The following is an 18,819-nucleotide window of genomic DNA, read 5'->3' on the forward strand; positions in this document are numbered from 1 at the left end:
TACTTTCTGTGGCTAACTTTGTAATGTTTCCCTTAGAAATAAAATATCTACTCAACATAGCCTTTCTACTTCATCTTACTGCTTGTGATCATATTCTGTCATTCCCTGTGTTACTCATACATACACACAGACACACACACACACACACACACAAGCACTCTTCGATGTGCAGCGAGAAAAAATACATATAATAGAGCCCTTAATAATGCAGCAAAGGAACTAGCAGCCTTGCAGATTATTTAAGCATCTCCACGTTCTCTCGTACACATAAGAAATCAACACACTTCGATGCAGCAAAGTGCCACACAGTTACCTATACATAAATAAGTCAACTGTTGTTCCCAAGTGCAGCGAGAAAAGAATTAAGTCGCAAACAGTTTACATACAAGTAAAAAAGACTGTTCTTAAGTGCAGCGAGAATCATTGCAAAAAGACTGTTCTTAAGTGCAGCAAGAATGCCAAGAATCATCGTGTACATAAATAAGTGCAGCGAGAAAAAGAAAGACTGTTCATTCCTAAATTTATGACAGTTTACAAACTACAAGCAATTGAACTTGAAAAGGCACGCTAATGCGTTCATAGAAACAGATTCAGAGCATTAATAATTTGCATTAAAATAAACCAATCCGATATCCATTTGCAATGCGCAAGTTGTGTTTTCGTTACTTGGAACATGCCTCTCAATTCTGGGTAACTAATACAACTTAAAGGCAGACACTTCAATGGCACCTCCTATTCAGCCGACAATGTTTTAAACATAATGAAGGGATCTCACACCCCACAGTCTTTTGGGGCAGACTCATCACAAGAACAAGTTAACAGATTTACAGTTGTTCCAATACAGCTAATGCAGAATTAAGTAAACAGTAGCAGTCTTTTTTTTTTTACCTTCCCTTTATGAGCAGGAGCCGGGGGAAGAAAGAACTAAGTGCTGTGCGCTGCGTACTTCCTGAAACCTGTGGACTGGCGGTTAAGTTAAATTAAGTAATGAATGACATTGGCTCAGATTTTGACAGGCTGTCTGCCTGCTTCGTGCTGACGTTATCGCGCACGCCCTGCACGCAATGAGATCAGGAACAGGTTTTTTTTTTTTTTTTTTTTTTTTTAAAAAGGGAAATTCGGAAATTAAAGGGGCCACTCAGGAATTCGTAGCACCCTAATATTTTGCCCTCAAAATTGGTATTTACTGAGGAGTTCGGTACAGTTGAGAGGTATGTTTCACACCCTCTTGAACTTTCAACAAAGTTCTTTTTAACTTTCTGTTATGGTACTTGTCAACTGTTGGTCTCATACCAATACTTACCTGGCAGGAAGGAGGAATACAACAATTTAGAAGGTGGATTCCCCAGGGTGAGGCTCTTCCTTCCCACCTTGGTTAAATTGACCCCTGTGACTGATTTCCTCAAATGTGGGAAACTCAGCTGGATTCTTTATAGTATATGAACCTTATCTGTGCAGCTCTAAATTATCTCTTCAAATTGTAATCCTAAACCACCTTGTTCTGTGGGGAGAAACCGCTTATCCCAATGTACTCTTGCCCTCTTTCCTTCCCAAATAAATTCCTTCAACTCTTTATTAATTATGGTCCACAGCTTCTCTTCTGGTTGATAAAAAAAATATATATATATGGCTGACCTGTATACAGTAGTAACCATTTGAAAAGTTGGGACAAGCTAGAGTTAGTCCTGAAATACAGAGACTGAATTGCTGAATGATTGGACTTTAAACTAAGTCCAAGATACCACTTCTCAGAATATTCCCTTTACTTCAAGGTATGGAGCTCATGGAGTTGGTATATATAAGTTTGACGGGTGTATAGGGCTTCTTGCCTCTCTGCAAAAACAAGTTTTTAGGAGAAAAGCAATTTTCGACATTTGCTCTTCTCCTGTGTTTTCAGTCTTTTTTTTTCCCCCCCAGATTGTCAGCACTCTGTATTTCAATTGCTGACATTTTAATAGTTAGTTATATACAGCACTAAAGGGACTAAAATCATTTTCACTGCTTATACCTGGAGCTTCCAGTGTCTTCCTTTTTTGTATTATCTTTTAATTAGTCTCTTGCTCCATATCCTTAGTTGCTCTAATAGAATCCTTTTTAATTCAAACACCTAACTATTTAGTCTTCGCATAAATATGGGCATTACTGAACCAATTCTTATGTGGGAACATGGTTTACTACTGTAGCCTTTGTTTTATCCTCATTTATTTTATAACCTGAAAAAAAGAAACTGTCTCATAATTTTCCATAACACTGAAAAATTCTTATCTGGATTAATCAAATACAAAATGATATCATCTGCAAGCAAGGCTACTTTTTATTGTGCAACATACCTGTTGTTCTTCTTTCGGCTTTTGAACTCCGGTCCGCTAATGATTGGCAGTAGATTTTTTATGCTGCCGAGGTGCCAGCTCGACTCCCAACCTTCAACGAAGGCACGCCCATTCTACGCATGTTTTTCGAATACCACTCAACCATATGGAGGACATGCAGACTCCGCACAGAAGGCACTCCAGCCGAGAATTGAACGGGAGAACCTCTTGCTGTGAGGCAACAATGCTACCGCTGCACCACCTACCCTTAAATTTGTGGGTCCATTATTTTCTTTGACGGTGGCTCTTAAGTATAAGATAAATCTGCAACTACTGAAAAAAGCCAACTAGTTCGTGCACTGAGAATGACATCTGAATATTTGGACATGATTGATGAGGTTAATTTCATCACGAACTTATTTAGAGAAAGAGGTTATGATGAGAAAATGATGTTGGATACTGCTAGATATGTAATAGGAGAGTGGGGAAAACAATATATTCCAATTCTTGGGTTTTGTGGTGAGATCACACCAAAGGCTGAAAGTCACCTACAGAATATGAAAGAAGATAAGAGAACTAAGAAATATAATAGAGCATGTATTATTGAATACGGTCCACATTCACAGGTGGTGAAATCAATTATGAACAGGAACTGGTATATATTTTTTAGTGAGCCCGATATTATAAACATTCTTGGAAACAAACCCCAATATGTATACAAAATGGGGAGAAATTTGAAATGCTTGTTTGAAAGTGGTAGTAAGATGAAACAAGGGAATGATTCTCATACTAGAAAATGTGGGGCATGCAATCAATGCAGACACGTTTTGGAAGATAAAAATCTTATATTAGACAATGTTCACAAATCCATTATTAGATTTAGGAATGGAAATTGTGGTACTAGTATGCTAATATATCTGGCTAAATGTATGTCTTGTCCTGCATATTACATCGGGAGAACACAAAGACAGTTCAAGAAAAGAATTTATGCCCATGGATATAGTATTAGAACCGAAGACACAAAAAATGCTTTATATAGGCACATTAATACAAGTGGCAAACAACACTATTTTAAGTTTGCCATTGTAGATATTATTAAAGCGGATCCAAGGGCTGGAAATGTAAAGAATTTATTGGCTTACAAAGAATACTGGTGGCAGTTATACACTGATGCGATGACTCCACCAGGTTTAAATGATTTTATATCAGTCAAACCTGTATTAATGTTGAAAAATTAAAATAACATCAACCAGTTGAATCACACAATACACAGTATTTAATAATATATATTTTAAATAATAATTTTTTAGTCTTTGATAATATTATATTTAGATATTATTCATTTCATTTTATATGTTGGGTATTATACATGTTTGCATATACATTGTTATCTTAAAGCAATAGTTAGTTTGTACATATAGCTTTATTTATCTTTAAATAGACTCTTTTAAATTTGTTAATTGTTCTGATGAAGCTCCAACCTCCAGATTTGTCTTCATACTATTGTAATTGGATTTATTGGCTCTCTGTGTCGTGTTACAATAAAACAATTCATTGGATTTACACGTGGATGCAGCTGACTCTCTTTGCTACAACTTTAGCGAGTGGTTCACCAGCGTTTTGTTGCTCAAGTATAAGATAAATAGTGAAGAAGAAAGAGGGCACCTCTGCCTGGATCCTCTGTTCAAACCCAGCTTGTCAGAGAAGAACCATCCCACATTGAATCTTGCGTCGGACCCTTCATATATCTTCCTAATTAACCCAGTTATTCTGTCAAGAAACAGAAATGCTGACATTGCCCTATTCATAAAATCCCAGCTATCTCTATTGAATGCCTGCTCTGCATCAAGACCAACCAACAATAACGGGATCTTTTTGCACTATGCTTCCCTTTAGATCATTATCATTCTGTTAGTGTCACACACACACACACACACACACACACACACACACAACCACATTGAGCCATATCTCTCAGTTTTGGCAGCCCTATTCATAAAATCCCAGCTATCTCTATTGAATGCCTTCTCTGTATCAAGACTCACCAACAGTAATGGGATCTTTGTGCACTGTGTGCTTGCCTTTGGGTCATTATAAATGTCTTTCTATTCTCATGTTGCAGTATTCATAACCCCAAACATCTGACCAGTACACAAAAGCTTTAGTCACTGCAAGGTACATGGGATGTCTGACGTAGGCCGTAGGGTGCATGGGCCATAAAAGTGACATCTGCACATACCTTCCTCAGAACTACTCTGCTGCCATTCGAATGTCAGCTCATACTGCCATCTCTGCTGTTGGATCCTGCAGTTTAAAGATTTTTTGTCACTGCATGAGGAAAGTGTAGGTGTGGATGTCAGATCCCATATAAGGGTGAGCATGACCTGTGTTTGTTCTGCCTAGGGCCCACCCAAAACCATACATCCTGCGCGATTTGTCAGGCCTTTGTCCCAAAGACTCTTCACAGCCATCTGCATGCCCTTAATATCTATCTAGAGAACCAAAGACCAAAGTAACCAGGCCTGAGCCTACTGCTGCACCTCTTCCACCTGACGTTCCCTCTGTGGCCAAGGTATGGACTTGTCCTTTCACTGTTAGAGAGACTTGCCTGTTTCTTCTCTTCACCTCCTCAGAGCTTGCCTGATTGTCGAGCTTTTCTCAGTGTTTGTTTAATGCCTTGTTATCAGCCCTAGGCCTTCCATGGATACTTTTCCTCAAGCTGCCCCTCCTGTTATCAGGATTGCTGTTCAGAGGATTCTCTGTCTTATGGTTCATAAATGCCTTCCCCTCCTAGGATATATGCCTCACCAGAGGAGGACTTATCTTTAGAGATACCATCTCTCAGTTGAGAGGGTGTTTCAAATGGGACTCCACAGAAATGTCTGAAGTCCAAAAGAGGTATTATGAACTCCTACAAATGGATACTCCTTCACCTTCTGCCATTCCACCAGTCCTACCAGCCTTCTTAGATGCCTTTTCTGCAGCTTCTAAAAATCTTGATTCCCAACCCTCTGCTCCTAGAAGGCTTGACAGATTTTATAAGGTCCCAGAAGGGGCAAAATTTCTAGTGAAGTGCCCTGTTGCAGATCCTGGTATAATTTCTGTCTCTGCAGACAAACCCTCCAGACTGCGTCCCTCTACCTCTGTCCTTCCTACTGATAAGAACAGCAAAACTATAGAGAGAATTGGCAAGAAGGTGTACACCTCTGCCAGTTTGGCATTTAGGACCATCAGCTACCAGATACATATGTCTTAAGTACTCCCTGGCCCTTTTGACTCAGGCTTCAAAACTCTTGGGAGATCTCCCTGATTCGGCTACAAAGTCACAAATCTCTAACCTGATCTCCTTGTCCTCATAAGTGACAAGACACTCAATTAAATGCTGTTATTCTGCAGAGGCCTCGGCCAAATTTGCAGTTTCTGCCTCAGTGCTCAGAAGGTACTCTTGGTTGAGGCTCCAACCCCTACCTGATTATATCAGGGCTAAACGTCTAGATGCTCCCCTGGACAATGCTTCCTTGTTTGGGGCACAAGTGGCAGAACTTTTCAAAACCCTTCAACAGAAGGAGGAAGAACTACAAGACTTGAAACATTTGTTTGTGTCACCAATTCCTAAATTCCACAGAAATTATCCTACTAAGACCCAATTCATTAGAAAACATTCTGCTCCTCCTGCTAGGGGCAAAAAGAGTTCCAGAAAGCAGCAGCCACCTTCCAGGCCTGCCCAGACACCAACCCAGAAACTTCCATTTCAGGACAAGGCAAGTAGTCTGTGACTACCTGCCTCCTCCTCTTCCCCCTCCAGATCCTATACCCCTTTCCCAGAGACTGTATCCCTTTCTGGAAAAGTATTACCTCATACAAGTGGGTCTTGTCAATCATAGAAAAAGATTACTTCACGACTTGGTCTATTCCTCCACTCTTAAGAGGCATCCCACAGCCTCAAAAGAACCAGCTGCCCCTATTCCAACCAGTCTTGGGACAGTCTTCTTTCTCAAGGGACTATCCAACCAGTCCCTGTGTCAGAAAAGAGAAGTGGATTTTACTCCAGACTTTTCCTAGTCCCGAGAAAGGATGGCCTATGGAGACCCATTCTGGATCTCTCTCACCTCAACCTTTTTCTTCAAGTACCCACCTTCCACATGCTCACGCTTCAGAATCTATTTCCACTGCTAATCCCTCAGGCATTTTTGGCTACCTTGGACATCAGAGATGCCTTCCTGCATTTCTCCATCCAACCCAAATACAGGAAGTACTTACACTTCTGTGTGGGTTCCTCGCATTTTCAGTTCCCTGCTTTACCCTTTTAACTATCTACTGCTCCAAGGGTATTCACCAAGTGTCTGGCTTCAATGGTAGCCTATTGCAGGGTCCTAGGGATACAGATTTTCCCATACCTGGATGACCTGCTGATCCAGGCAGATTGTTATAGTACCCTCCAGAACCATCTCCAGACATCCATTTCTGTTCTGCAAGCTGTGGGTTTCACCATCAACTTCCCAAATCCAGCCTAAACCCCTCCCAGGACCAACTTTTCCTGGGGTGCCGAATCAGGACAGATGTTATGATGGCATTCCTCCCACCCCAAAAGGTGGAAAGCCTGAAGCAATACCTGTTGTCTGTCATTCACGCCCCTGCAATGGCAATAAAAGAATACCTCAGACTGTTAGGGCATACGGCTTCAACAATCCCCATGTTGCCACTGGCAAGACTCCACATGAGGAAACTTTAATGGTACCTGAGGTCCATATGGACCCAACACTCCCACCCCTTGGACCACACCATTCCCTTCCTACCGTGCCTAAGGAAGGAGATCCTTTGGTGGGTGGATCAAGTCTCTCTGAAACAAGGACTTCCCTTACAACCCTTAACTCCAGTCCAGGAAATGTACACATATGCTTCGAACCTGGGTTGGGGAGCTGATGTGGGCAGCTTGAAGGTGCAGGACACATGGACAGAACCCCTTCAAGAGGGAGCTCATCAACATCATAGAGATAAGGGCTCTCATCTTTGCTCTGAGGACCTTCCAAGATATTCTGAAGCATGGACCCCTGAAGTTGTTCACGGATGATACTACTGTTCTTTGGTATGTGAACAAATTGGGGGGAACAAGATCATACTTGCTATGCAGACTTGTACTCCAGGCCTGGGAATTGGCAGTCCAGCTTGGAGTTATTCTACAGGCCGTCTATATCCCCTCAGCTCAGAACATTCAGGCTGACATCTTGAGCAGGTCCGTGTCACAATCCCACGAATGGATGCTACACAGGGATGTGTTTTTGTACATAGTCCACAAGTGGGGTACGCTACAAATAGATCTGATTGCCTCCCCTCTGAACAGACAACTTCCACAGTTTTGTACCAGGGCACCCAGCCCCCTAGCTAGGGTGAAGAACGCCTTGTCTGTCTCATGGAAGGGGGTGTTTCTGTACGCCTTCTCCTTTGTCCACTCTTACAAAAAGTCCTAATGAAAATTCAGCAGGACAAACCAAAAATCTTGTTGGTGAATCCCTTTTGGCCAAGACAGCACTGGCTCCCCCTCCTCCTGCATTTAGCTAGGGGCAATCATCACAAGTTACCTCACAGAGTGGACGTACTCACACAGGATAAGGGATCCCTAATCCATCCCCACTTGGAATCTCTGAGCTTAACCCTGTGGGTGATAGGGTTTTGATCCCTTTCAGACACCTGTACTCTTAGGACATGTTAAATGTCCTGCAGGAGGCCAGGAAACCCAGTACTAGGTGATCCTATCTGTCCAAATGGAAAAGGTTCTCTATTTGGTGCCTAAAAAGACAGCTAGACCCATTTCAAGGAGAGGTCCTCTTGGTGCTCTCTTATCTGTGTGAATTGTTGAAGGCGGGCTTGACATATTCCTCTGTTAAGCCCCACCTTGCTGCTATTACTGGTTGTCTGCCTCTTGACCCTCCACTTGCTTCTAGACTTCAAGTGAAGTTATTCCTGAAAGAAGTTCTTCACCTCAGGCCCCCCAGGGGGCCAGTTCCACCACCCTTGGACCTGAATTATGTGTTAGAGAAGCTCACCATTGCCCCATTTGAGCCAGCAGCTACAACCTGTCTAAAGTACTGCACTTGGAAAACTGTGGTTTTGGTGGCCATGACATCAGCCAGGAGAGTGTCAGAGCTCCAGGTCCTCATGGTCACCCCACCCCTTTTAATCTTCCACAAAGATAAGGTAACCCTATGGATTAACCCGTCCTTTATGCCCAAGGTGGTCAATGAGTTGTCCCTGAGTCAGTGTATCCATCTCTCCACCTTTTCCCCACAACCCTAGAATGACTATGAGAGAGTCCTGCATTCCCTTGATGTTTACAGACAAGATATTCTACCTAGACAAGACCAAATCCCTTAGGAGATCAGAGCAACTGTTTGTCCCCCTTTCACCCTAGGGCTCTGGGAAAAGCTGTGACAAAGTAGACTGTTTCTGCCTGGTTCTCCAAAGCCATCTCCTTTTGTTATACCTACCATAGCAAACACCTGGACTCTAACATAAAAGCCCATTCCACTATGACCATGGCCTCCTGTGGAGCATTTTTCAAGGGTGTGGACACCGTTTCTATTGTAGAAGCAGCTACCTGGACATTTGTCCATGCCTTCACCAAACACTACAAACTGGACCACATCTCCAGATCTAGAGCAGGTTTTGCTAGGGCAATCCTGCATGGATTTTTGGAAAATAGTTCCAAACTACCCTCTTCTTCTTCCCTTTGAGCTATGGCACTCACCCAAAAGTTATGAATCCTGCAACATGAGAATAAAATGACATAGAATAGCTGTGTAAAATCTTACCATAACCATAGATGTCCTTCTCTTCCATGTTGCAGTATTCTGTTCCACCCTCCTACCCCCTGGAAAAGAGGGGAAAAAAGCTTTGCTACATGATTCAGGACTTGTGCAGCTGTCCTGGGACTGGGGTCCAACTGGGGCATTCAGTTCTGAGGAAGGTACATGCAGATGTCTCTTTTATGGCTGGCTCACACCCTATGGCCAACATCAAATGTCCCACATACCTTACAGTGACTAAAGTTTTTGTATACTGGCCAGACGTTAGAGTCACTAGGTGGAGGCTAACCCAAAGGTTATGAATACTGCAGCATGGAAGAGAAGGATGTCTACGGTGATGGTAAGACTTTACACAGCTATTCTTTCTGTTAATATTGTCCAATGTTACTCCTTTCCCCACATCCACACACAAAATACACATTGATCCATATATGTCATTTTAGGCAGCACCTTTGCCATTTTTTAGCTAGTATAGACATAAATACTTTATAATTTTAGTTCGCACTTGAAACTGGTCTACATAAAGTTGCATTTAAGGGGTCTTTATCCTCTTTGAGTAGTACAGCCACCACAGTTTTTTTCCAAGATGCTGGTACTGTCCTTCCTTTTAAAATATTGTTAAACAAAACCTTTTAGAACATCACTTTTTCTTCCCTCCTAACTGCCAGATTTCCATGGAAATACTAACACTGGAGACCTACCAATCAGTAAAAATTAAAATATAAATCTAGCCATGCTAGAGTTTCTACTGTGTAATCCCTTAAACCTCTTGTATTAGAGGCACATGGGATATATGCAAATGACCCTTTAAGGGACATCATGTGTTTCAGCTATATGGCAGTTCTGAATGCCTATGACTTTTTTCTGTGTAAGTCTGTTATGGACAAGTTCAGACCAATAAAGCCAAACCCCACTAGCTGTGGACATGCATGTTTCAGCCTTCTTATGGCTTCATCAGCACAGCATAAGTGGACTGTTTGGCTAACTTTTAGAAACGCAGGGTTATCGTACCCAGCTGATGTCCATAACCATTAGGGTGCCTGCAAAATACTCCAGCTAACAATCTAAAGCAATGAGTAAAAAGGTTACACAGACAAACCAATCAGTAAAAACTAAAAGTAAAAAATCTAGCCAGGCTAGAGTTTCCACTGTGTGATTCCTTAAACATCTTGAATTCCTTTCCCGTCGTCATTATTAATTCTTGAACCTAGTCTTCCTCTCTGACCTTGGCATATTTAAGTTCTTTATAGATATTTCCATGTGTTTTTTTTTTCACCATCCCTATGCTGTATGTAGATTTTCCAAAGTATCTCTAATACCTCCTATGGTCATAGTAACCCTTCATTTGACAACACCCTTTTCTAGTTTCTGTTGCCCGAGTCATTGTGCCAATAGTGTTTGTGCTCTGAGGTTATCAGAGATACATTTTTAACAGAGACCTTTCTAAGCTTGTGTATATTGTCCAGATATATCCATATTTTTCCTTTAGACCTCAGTTGCCCATCTATTAGTTACTTAAGATTTTCCTTCATCTGCAATGCTATATTTTTCCTTTATAACTCATCAATTTCCCGTCTTCTAGTTACTTAAGATTCCTCTTCATGTGCAGTGCTTTTACCTTTGATTGTCTGTAAATAATTCCTATTAGTCTCTCATATCGCTCGTACATGTCTACAGTATTTTTAAGTTTCATTTCATCATCCATCACCTATCCATTTTGAAGAAATGTGTACATTCCCTAGCGACTCTTGAATTGTTTTCACTACCCATTGTTTAAAATTCTCCCTTTTTAATAGATAAGTAGGAAAGCACCAGTGTCTTGTTTTAACTTTGATCACCCTCTATCTTTATCTTAGTCTTTATTGGCGGATGGTCTGAAATAGTTTCTGAAGGCATTTCAAAACTGTTAGTTAAATAGCCATGTTCTGGGCGGCCACAGTGGTGCAGCGGTTAGCGTTGCCGCCTCACAGCAAGAGGTTCTTCAGTTCGATTCTTGACTGGGGTGCCTTCTGTACGGAGTCTGCATGTCCTCCCTGTGGTTGCATGGGTTTCCTCCCACATCCCAAAGACATGCAGTAGGTGGATTGGACACTCTAAATTGGCCCTAGGTGTGAGTGCCTTCTGTGGAAGGTTGGGTGCCGGGCTGGCAACTCGACACCGTAAAACTCCACTGCCAATCATGAGCGGACACATGATCCGCTGTGGCGAGCCCTAACCAGGGAAAGCCGAAAGAAGTAGAGGAGTTAAATAGCTATGCTCTAGTGAAATATAGTTTTGTGCAGTCTAGCAGTTACCTTTGAGAATAGTATGTAAATTCTGTCTGGGTCCCTGCTAGTCATTTCACATCTGTCCATCCATCTTCACATATTCTGTTCCAAATGTTCTCATATATTTTCTAGAAGTATGCCCTGCTTTATTTCATTTTCCCTTGTAGGTCCCCTGATCAGATACATCTTCACTATTGCTTATTAGCTTCCAGTCCCCACCCAATAATAATAATCCCTGCTGAAAGCTAATATGTTAAGTTGTCTATCTTGCCTTCATTCTTGCTGGATGGGTTTGGAGCCGATCCTGGGCTCCGACTCGGCCTTATACTAAAGCTCAAGAGCTATTTATCGGCTCGAGGCCACCCCTTATTCCACAATGCTAGGCGTCAGATACCCAGATCTCATTTGCCGCTTCAGCTACAAGGTTGCGTTTTTTTTTTACCGGCTCCAGGTCATATAATTCTTTTTATAACTTTTATAGTCAGGGTTGTTGTTGCTATTTTAGTTTTTCTTTTCTATTAGAGTAGTTAAATTGTAACCCCTTTAGACCCACTTATAATCCCTTTTTTTCTGTTCATTACAGAGTTTTATTCCCTTCCCCTCCCCATCCCCCTTTGGGGTAGTGGTTAGGCCCATCTCTTTGTGTGATTTTTATATATATATATATATATATATATATATATATATATATATATATATATATATATATATATATATTTATAGTTTTATAATTATAATGGTTATAGTTGTAGAGTTTGTATTGTCTGTTCTAGTGCGTGTGTGTTTGTGTTTAGTGTTTAAGCACTAGTTTAACTTTCCTTGGTATCTCTTCTACTATGTCCAAAGATACCAAGGTTTCAGGTTTCAAGAAGTGTGACTCGTGCTGTCAGAAGATGTCTCTGACAGACGGTTACACTTCTTGTGTTTATTGTTTGGGCCTCCTACACCTGCAGGACTCTTGTTCGGTCTGTCATGCTTTCAGTCCAAGAGTCCTGCAGGAACGTAAGAATAAACTTATATTGAGAGGCTTGTTAAAGCCTGAAGGATCCCCGGCTAAGCCTTCGTCGGGGAAATCCTTAAAGCCCGCCAAACTGTCGGCTCCCTGTTCGGTGCCGACGCCGAGCAGAGCTTCTACTTCCTTGTCGGTTCCGGCCGGAACCAACACTGTGAGACCTCAGTCGGCCCCGACTTTGCCATCGGAACCTTCTCTGAGCTGGAAGCGTTCGAGATCCCCCTCTCTAACCGTTCGCTCAGCTTCTAGGTCCCCATTACTACAATCGGAGTGGAGTCATAAGTCCCATTCCTCTCGGTCCTCCAGGTTATCTGACCATGACTTAGAGATGGTGGTCAGTAGGCTCCTTAAGTCGCAGGCACTGGCCAATATGTTGACTAGCCCTTCTCAGCAGACTGTGGCTATCCCTGTTTCTTCAACTATTCCTCCTCCGACTCTACTACCGTGTTCAGAGCCAGAGCTTGTTGGGGCTTGAATCGTCGGAACGTTGGAGCCGATACCCCACCCTTCGGCTCCTTTGGCTCCGATCTCTTCATTGGTTCCGTTCTTGGAGGGATCCGGGCGCCGAGACTCCCTCGCCTGCTTCGAGGGGGCGACTGGCATTGGACCCTTGTCCGACCCCGTTCTCCCTCTCGGGGCCTCGGCGCAGGTGAGCTCGGCCCCGACATCAGCCTCGGTGCCGTCCCTCTTGGTGCCGGGAGGGGTTCACGTCTCTTCGGAGCGGGGCCCCACTTCTGTGCCTGATAGGGGCGCCTTTGAGATCATGAGCATGCTGACTCCTGGGTCGGCTCCGCGATCGACCCCTTCGTCTCCTCCCCCCATGGTGCCTGTGTCGGTCTCTGTCCACCCTCCTGATCCCAAGCGTGGAGAACAAGCACTCCAGGTAGCCCCATTGGGTGCATCTTCCTCTTCCGAGGTCTCCCCTGATAATTCGGAGCCCCCTCGGAAGAGAAAATTTAAGAGGAAGCATGTTGACTCCCCCGAGTCAGTCACCTCTGACACCGACTTGGAGGATTCGGAAGGGTCCCCAAGGTCCCCCTCTGAGGATGTCTCCTTTTCAGATATCCTTGAGATCCTTAAGCAGAGGGGGAACTGGACTGTCCTCAACCCTTCCGAGGATGAGTTGGTGTATCTGGACATGTTTGGTTCTCTTCCTTCCACCTCCTGGGTGTCTCCGCCTTTCGACCCACTCATGGAAGTAGTGGCTCGGAAGGTGTGGACGGCCCCTGACACAGTGGAACCAACTCCCCGCAGGCCCACAAAATTCATCACAGCCCCGTCCAACAAACAGTTTCTCACTAAGGGTGTCCCTGTTGATGCCATGGTGGTTGCAGCAGCCACTAAGAAGGAGTTGGCTGACCTTCAGTGCCTGTCCATCCAACTAATAAAGAATCTAGGATGATGGATAGGTACGGCAAGTGGATGTTCTCTTCAGCGACATTTTTTATGCGGTCGCTGAACTATCTGTGCCATTTCACCCGCCTTCAGAGAGATCTCCTTAAGGAACTGGGTGATACCCTTCAGGAAAAGATTAACTCCCAGCTGGCGACCCTTAATTCTATAGTCAACTCCTCCATGCGGCTCATTTTTTATGCAGCCGATGGAGCGAGTAGGGCCGCAGGCACAGGTGTGGCTTTGAGAAGACATGCCTGGATGCGGTTATGTAATTTCGCTGACCCCTGTAATGCGTCCTTCACCAGTACCTCCTTTGATGGTTCGGCTTTGTTCGGACCACAGGTGAAGGATACCCTTACCAGGTGTGAGCAGGAAGGCAAGACTCTCTCTGCCGTGGGAGTCCATTTTTCTACTCCTTCTAGACCATACCCTAAAGGTCAGAAGGGTGGGAAAATGTGGTTTCGCAAACCCCAAGGAGTCGTGCCTGACACACGTGGAGAGTTTCCCTCCAGGGGCAGAGGAGGGAGCAACAACAGACGCCGCCCGAGGGGGTCCACAGAATCAGGGTATTCGGGAAACTTTTTCCGACAAACCCTTTTAGCACCCCTGAGGGGCTGCCCGACTGTCCACTCTCAGAGGCAGTCGGGGGAAGATCATCACTGTACCCATAAGCCTGGCGACTCCTCACGCAAGACAAATGGGTACAGGCTATCATATCCGAGGGTTACAAAATCCCCTTTGTCCACACCCCCATTCAAACAAACAGATCCCTTCCAGATGTTCCACCCAGTCTAAGGGAACAAGCAGTACTAGAAATCTCAAAACTGCTAAGAAAAAGAGCCATCCAGCCAGTCCCAGCAGACCAACAAGGATCCGGGATTTACTCCAAGTTCTTTTTGGTACCAAAGAAGACAGGGGACTGGAGACCCATTTTGGATCTCAGCAGGTTAAACAAATCTGTTCAAAGAATGAAGTTCCGGATGGTCACGCTTCAATCCATTCTACCCTTTTTGGGTCCGGACATTTGGATGTGCTCCATAGACCTTCAGGATGTGTACTACCATATTAGAATGAACAGACGCTCCAGGAGGTTTCTCCGCTTCCAGCTGGGAGCCAGTCACTATCAATTCAGAGCCCTGCCTTTTGGTCTCACCACAGCTCCCAGGGTGTTCACCAAATGCATGGCAGTAGTTACGGCTCACCTGAGACGGCGAGGATTCCAGGTGTTTCCATATCTAGATGACTGGCTCCTTCCACCAGGCATCAGCTAATCCGAGCCAGGGATTATACCATCCAAACTTGCTCAGAGCTAGGTATCTCCATAAACTTCGGAAAAGTCTGCGTTGTCACCTTGTCAATCTATAACCTTTATAGGCACCATATTAAACACAAAAGAACTGTCGGCAAAACTTCCATTAGAAAGAGTATTAGTCATTCGCCGACATGTTCAAACGTTACTACAATGCAAGACCATCTGGGCCAGATTTGTACTGAAAACCTTGGGTCTCATGGCAGCAACAATAACATTACTTCCCTTGGCTCGTTTTCACATGCGGATTCTTCAGTGGATGTTTTTTACCCTGTGGTCTTTTCAACAGCTTCCGATGTCTCACAACATAATAATCACCCAATCATGCAAAGACCACCTTTCTTGGTGGATGGCCTCCTTTCAAGTTTTTCAGGGCAGACAGTTTGTACTTCCTCCTCCAGTTGCCACGGTGACAACGGATGCCTCCCTGATATGGTGGGGGGGACATTTTCAGGGCAGGACTGTCCAGGGCACTTGGCAACCCCTAGAGTACCATCTGCACATAAACGTCTTGGAGATGAGAATGGTACTTTTAGCGTTGCAAGCTCTTCAGGGCTCTCTACCTACCGAGACTATTGCAGTTCAGACGGACAATATGTCGGTAGTGTGGTACATCAACAAGCAGGGCGGAACCAGGTCCTATCCCTTATGTCGAGAAGCACTCAGACTCTGGCAGTGGGCGAGCTCCTCTCAACGGTTTCTGACAGCAACGCACATCCCCGGGAAGTCCGTCATAGCGGACAGGCTAAGCAGAGCAATCCTTATGCCTCATGAGTGGTCTCTCATTCAGTTAGTAGCGGACAAAATTTTCCACAGATGGGGTCAAGCTTGCTGCGACCTTTTTGCAACCCCTCTCAACAGCAAGTGCAGCGACTTCTTCACTCTCTTCCCTCTCCCAGGCCATCCCCCCAGAGACGCTCTAGTTCACGATTGGCCCGGGGTCTGCTCTATGCATTCCCTCCTTTTCCCTTAATTCCAAAACTGATTCAGAAAGCAACTGCTTTGGGATCCAGGATGATCCTCATTGCTCCTTACTGGCCTCGACAAATTTGGTTCCCATTCCTGCATCGTCACCTGCTGGAGCAGCCCTGGAGTCTGGACCCAGTGCCAGACCTCTTGATCCATCAGTCGGGCGGGCTGCACCAATCCCTTCACTCTCTCAACCTCACAGCTTGGTTGCTCCACTTCCAACCTTAGCCAGGCTTCCACGTGTTTCTCAGCCAGTGCACAAAATCATACTTTGTTCGCACAAACCTTCTACTAGAAAGACTTGTTAGTAAGTGGAAACATTTTTCCTTCTGGACAGTGGCTAGAAAAATTAACCCATTTACAGCCCCTATCCATAATGTTTTAGATTTTTTGGCGGAACTTTTTCGAGCAGGCTCCTCAGCTGCCACCATCAGGGTACAATTGGCTCCTATCACAAATTTTCACAATAGCCTATCAGAGTCCAGTGTCATGTCCCACAAACTTTGTAAAGCTTTTCTTAAAGGGACTATGTTACTTAGACCCCCGGTTAAAGATCCCCCCTCCATGGGATTTGAACTTGATAATAACTTCATTGATTCTCCCTCCTTTCGAACCTGCAGCTTCTTGTTCCTTAAAATTACTCTCCTGGAAGACTCTCTTCTTGGTAGCCATCACCTCGGCCAGAAGAGTATCGGAACTTCAAGCCCTTTGCATTCGCCCTTCATATCTTATTTTTCACAAAGATAGAGTTTCACTCAGGACTAATCCTTCATTTTTGCCCAAAATACCCTCTGAGACAAATCTCAATCAGGCCATTGATCTCCCTGTATTTTTTCCTAATTATTCAAACAGAGCTGAACAAAAGTTACACTGCTTGGACATTCACAGGCAGCTACGTTTTTATTTGGATAGGACCAAACAGTCAAGAAAATCAGATCAACTCTTCCTGTCCTATGCTGAAGGGAAGCAGGGCCTGCCAGTTTCTAAGGTTACCTTGTCTAGGTGGCTGGCCTCTATTATTACCTTGATCTACCAACTGAGACATAAAGAACTTCCTTCAAAACCAAAAGCTCATTCCACCAGGGCATTGGCTACGTCGGTAGCTTTTCAGGCTAGACTTCCAATGGAATCTATTTGTGCTGCAGCAACATGGGCCACTCCTCATTCGTTCATTTCGCATTAGAAGTTGGATATGGCCTCCAGGAGTCAAGCTGATTTTGGTTCCACTGTGCTCAAGAGTCTGTTTTGATGAGGCCACTCAGGACTAAGGTGCTAGGGACGCTGTCCCATCCAGCAAGAATGAAGGCAAGATAGACAACTTAACATTAAGAAGTTATGTACCTACCATAACGTTCCATGTTAGTTGTCTTCATCTCGCCTTCTTTCTTGCGTCCCACCCTCCATCCCCCTTGCCTGGTTAGGACCGAGAAGAATCCTTCTTGAGGCCTTCTTCCTACGGTTGACCTTGTTTTTAGGTTACGTCCTTCTCTGTTTGTAGCACTGTAGGTTAACCTTGGTGGGTACTAGTGTGTTTTTTTCCTTGGTGTTAGCTTTTCCAAACGAGATCTGGATATCTGACGCCTAGCATTGTGGGATAAGGGGTGTCCTTGAGCCGGTAAATAGCTCTCGAGCTTTAGTATAAGGCCGAGTCGGAGCCGAGGATCGGCTCCGAACCCATCCAGCAAGAAAGAAGGCGAGATGAAGACAACTAACATGGAACGTTATGGCAGGTGCATAACTTCTTATTCTTCACCTAGAATTCTCCTAAGCTCCTTAGTAGTAGTTTTAGGTGGAACATAAAATACATGCCATTGTAATCTTCCCTCCATGCTAATAACTCCTTATTGCCACAAATCTGCACTTCTTGTCTTTCTTCTCTTCCTTTATCACTATTGAAAGCCCTCTGCCAGTCAGTATTACTAGCTCTCTCTTCAGTTGTCCCTGATTCTCTGCTGAGTAACCATTCTGCAGTCCTTTCTTTCACAAATTCACATTCTCATGTCTGTCTGTTTCCTGTAGCATTACTATTTGCACCTTACACTTAATACAATTCAGTACTCTGCTTTTTATCCATACCTACAATGCCATTCACATTCCATGGTATGACTGCTCTGATGAGGTGCTTTTACTTTCACATTTTCTGCATGACATTTTTTTTTTTTGAAAATATGTTTCCAACTTAGCTTACATGTATACATTGTGTTTGGCAGAGTGAACTTCATAAGGAGCTGCAGCTTCTTGTCTTTGTTTAAACCCATATCACATTTTCCCAGGCTTTTCATTAACGTAAAAACTTTCAAAAAAAAAAGAATATTTGAATTTTTTATCCCCCCAAGCCTTTGTAGCTTCCAATAAACAGACATAAATACGTAGCATTCCAAAAATGAAAAATTATTCTTCCATATAAGGGAAGATGTCCCAGATAGTCAGCTTGTACCAAAAGGCTTCACTCATTCTAAAGTTGGATGTTCTTCATCTCACATTGCTGCAGTCCTTACTTATGGGTAGTCCGCTGTCCTCGGTCGGCCCGAATACCAAAGTATTAGGCTGACGTCGGTCATGGGCGCCTAGATCTGACATCAGAGCGTCAGGGTATAAAGGCGCATGACCGACGTCATATCCTCAGTCTTTTTTGCCGCATGGTCCGATGCAGAAGCAGCGTTGCAAGTGCCGCTCGCTCTGAAATTTTTCGCTTGAGTTTCAGACCGATATCAAGTTGGCTAAGTACCCGCTAGAATATTTTTGTTTTTCTTGC

General features: G+C 43.9%; 1 protein-coding gene and 1 non-coding gene across 6 annotated transcripts in view; both read left to right on the plus strand.

Moving 5' to 3' along the window:
* Positions 1 to 18,819, plus strand: part of HERC1 (HECT and RLD domain containing E3 ubiquitin protein ligase family member 1) — a 3,987,333-nt gene that overhangs the window by 1,454,379 nt on the left and 2,514,135 nt on the right. The gene's annotated exons all lie outside the window — the stretch shown is intronic.
* On the plus strand, positions 1,296 to 1,465 carry LOC122807312. The gene has a single exon (XR_006365632.1). It is a non-coding gene; the product is annotated as a U1 spliceosomal RNA (small nuclear RNA).

The sequence above is a fragment of the Protopterus annectens genome, chromosome 7.part0 (assembly GCF_019279795.1).
Source record: "Protopterus annectens isolate FY-2018-M chromosome 7.part0, PAN1.0, whole genome shotgun sequence".
Classification (NCBI taxonomy): Eukaryota; Metazoa; Chordata; order Ceratodontiformes; family Protopteridae; genus Protopterus; species Protopterus annectens.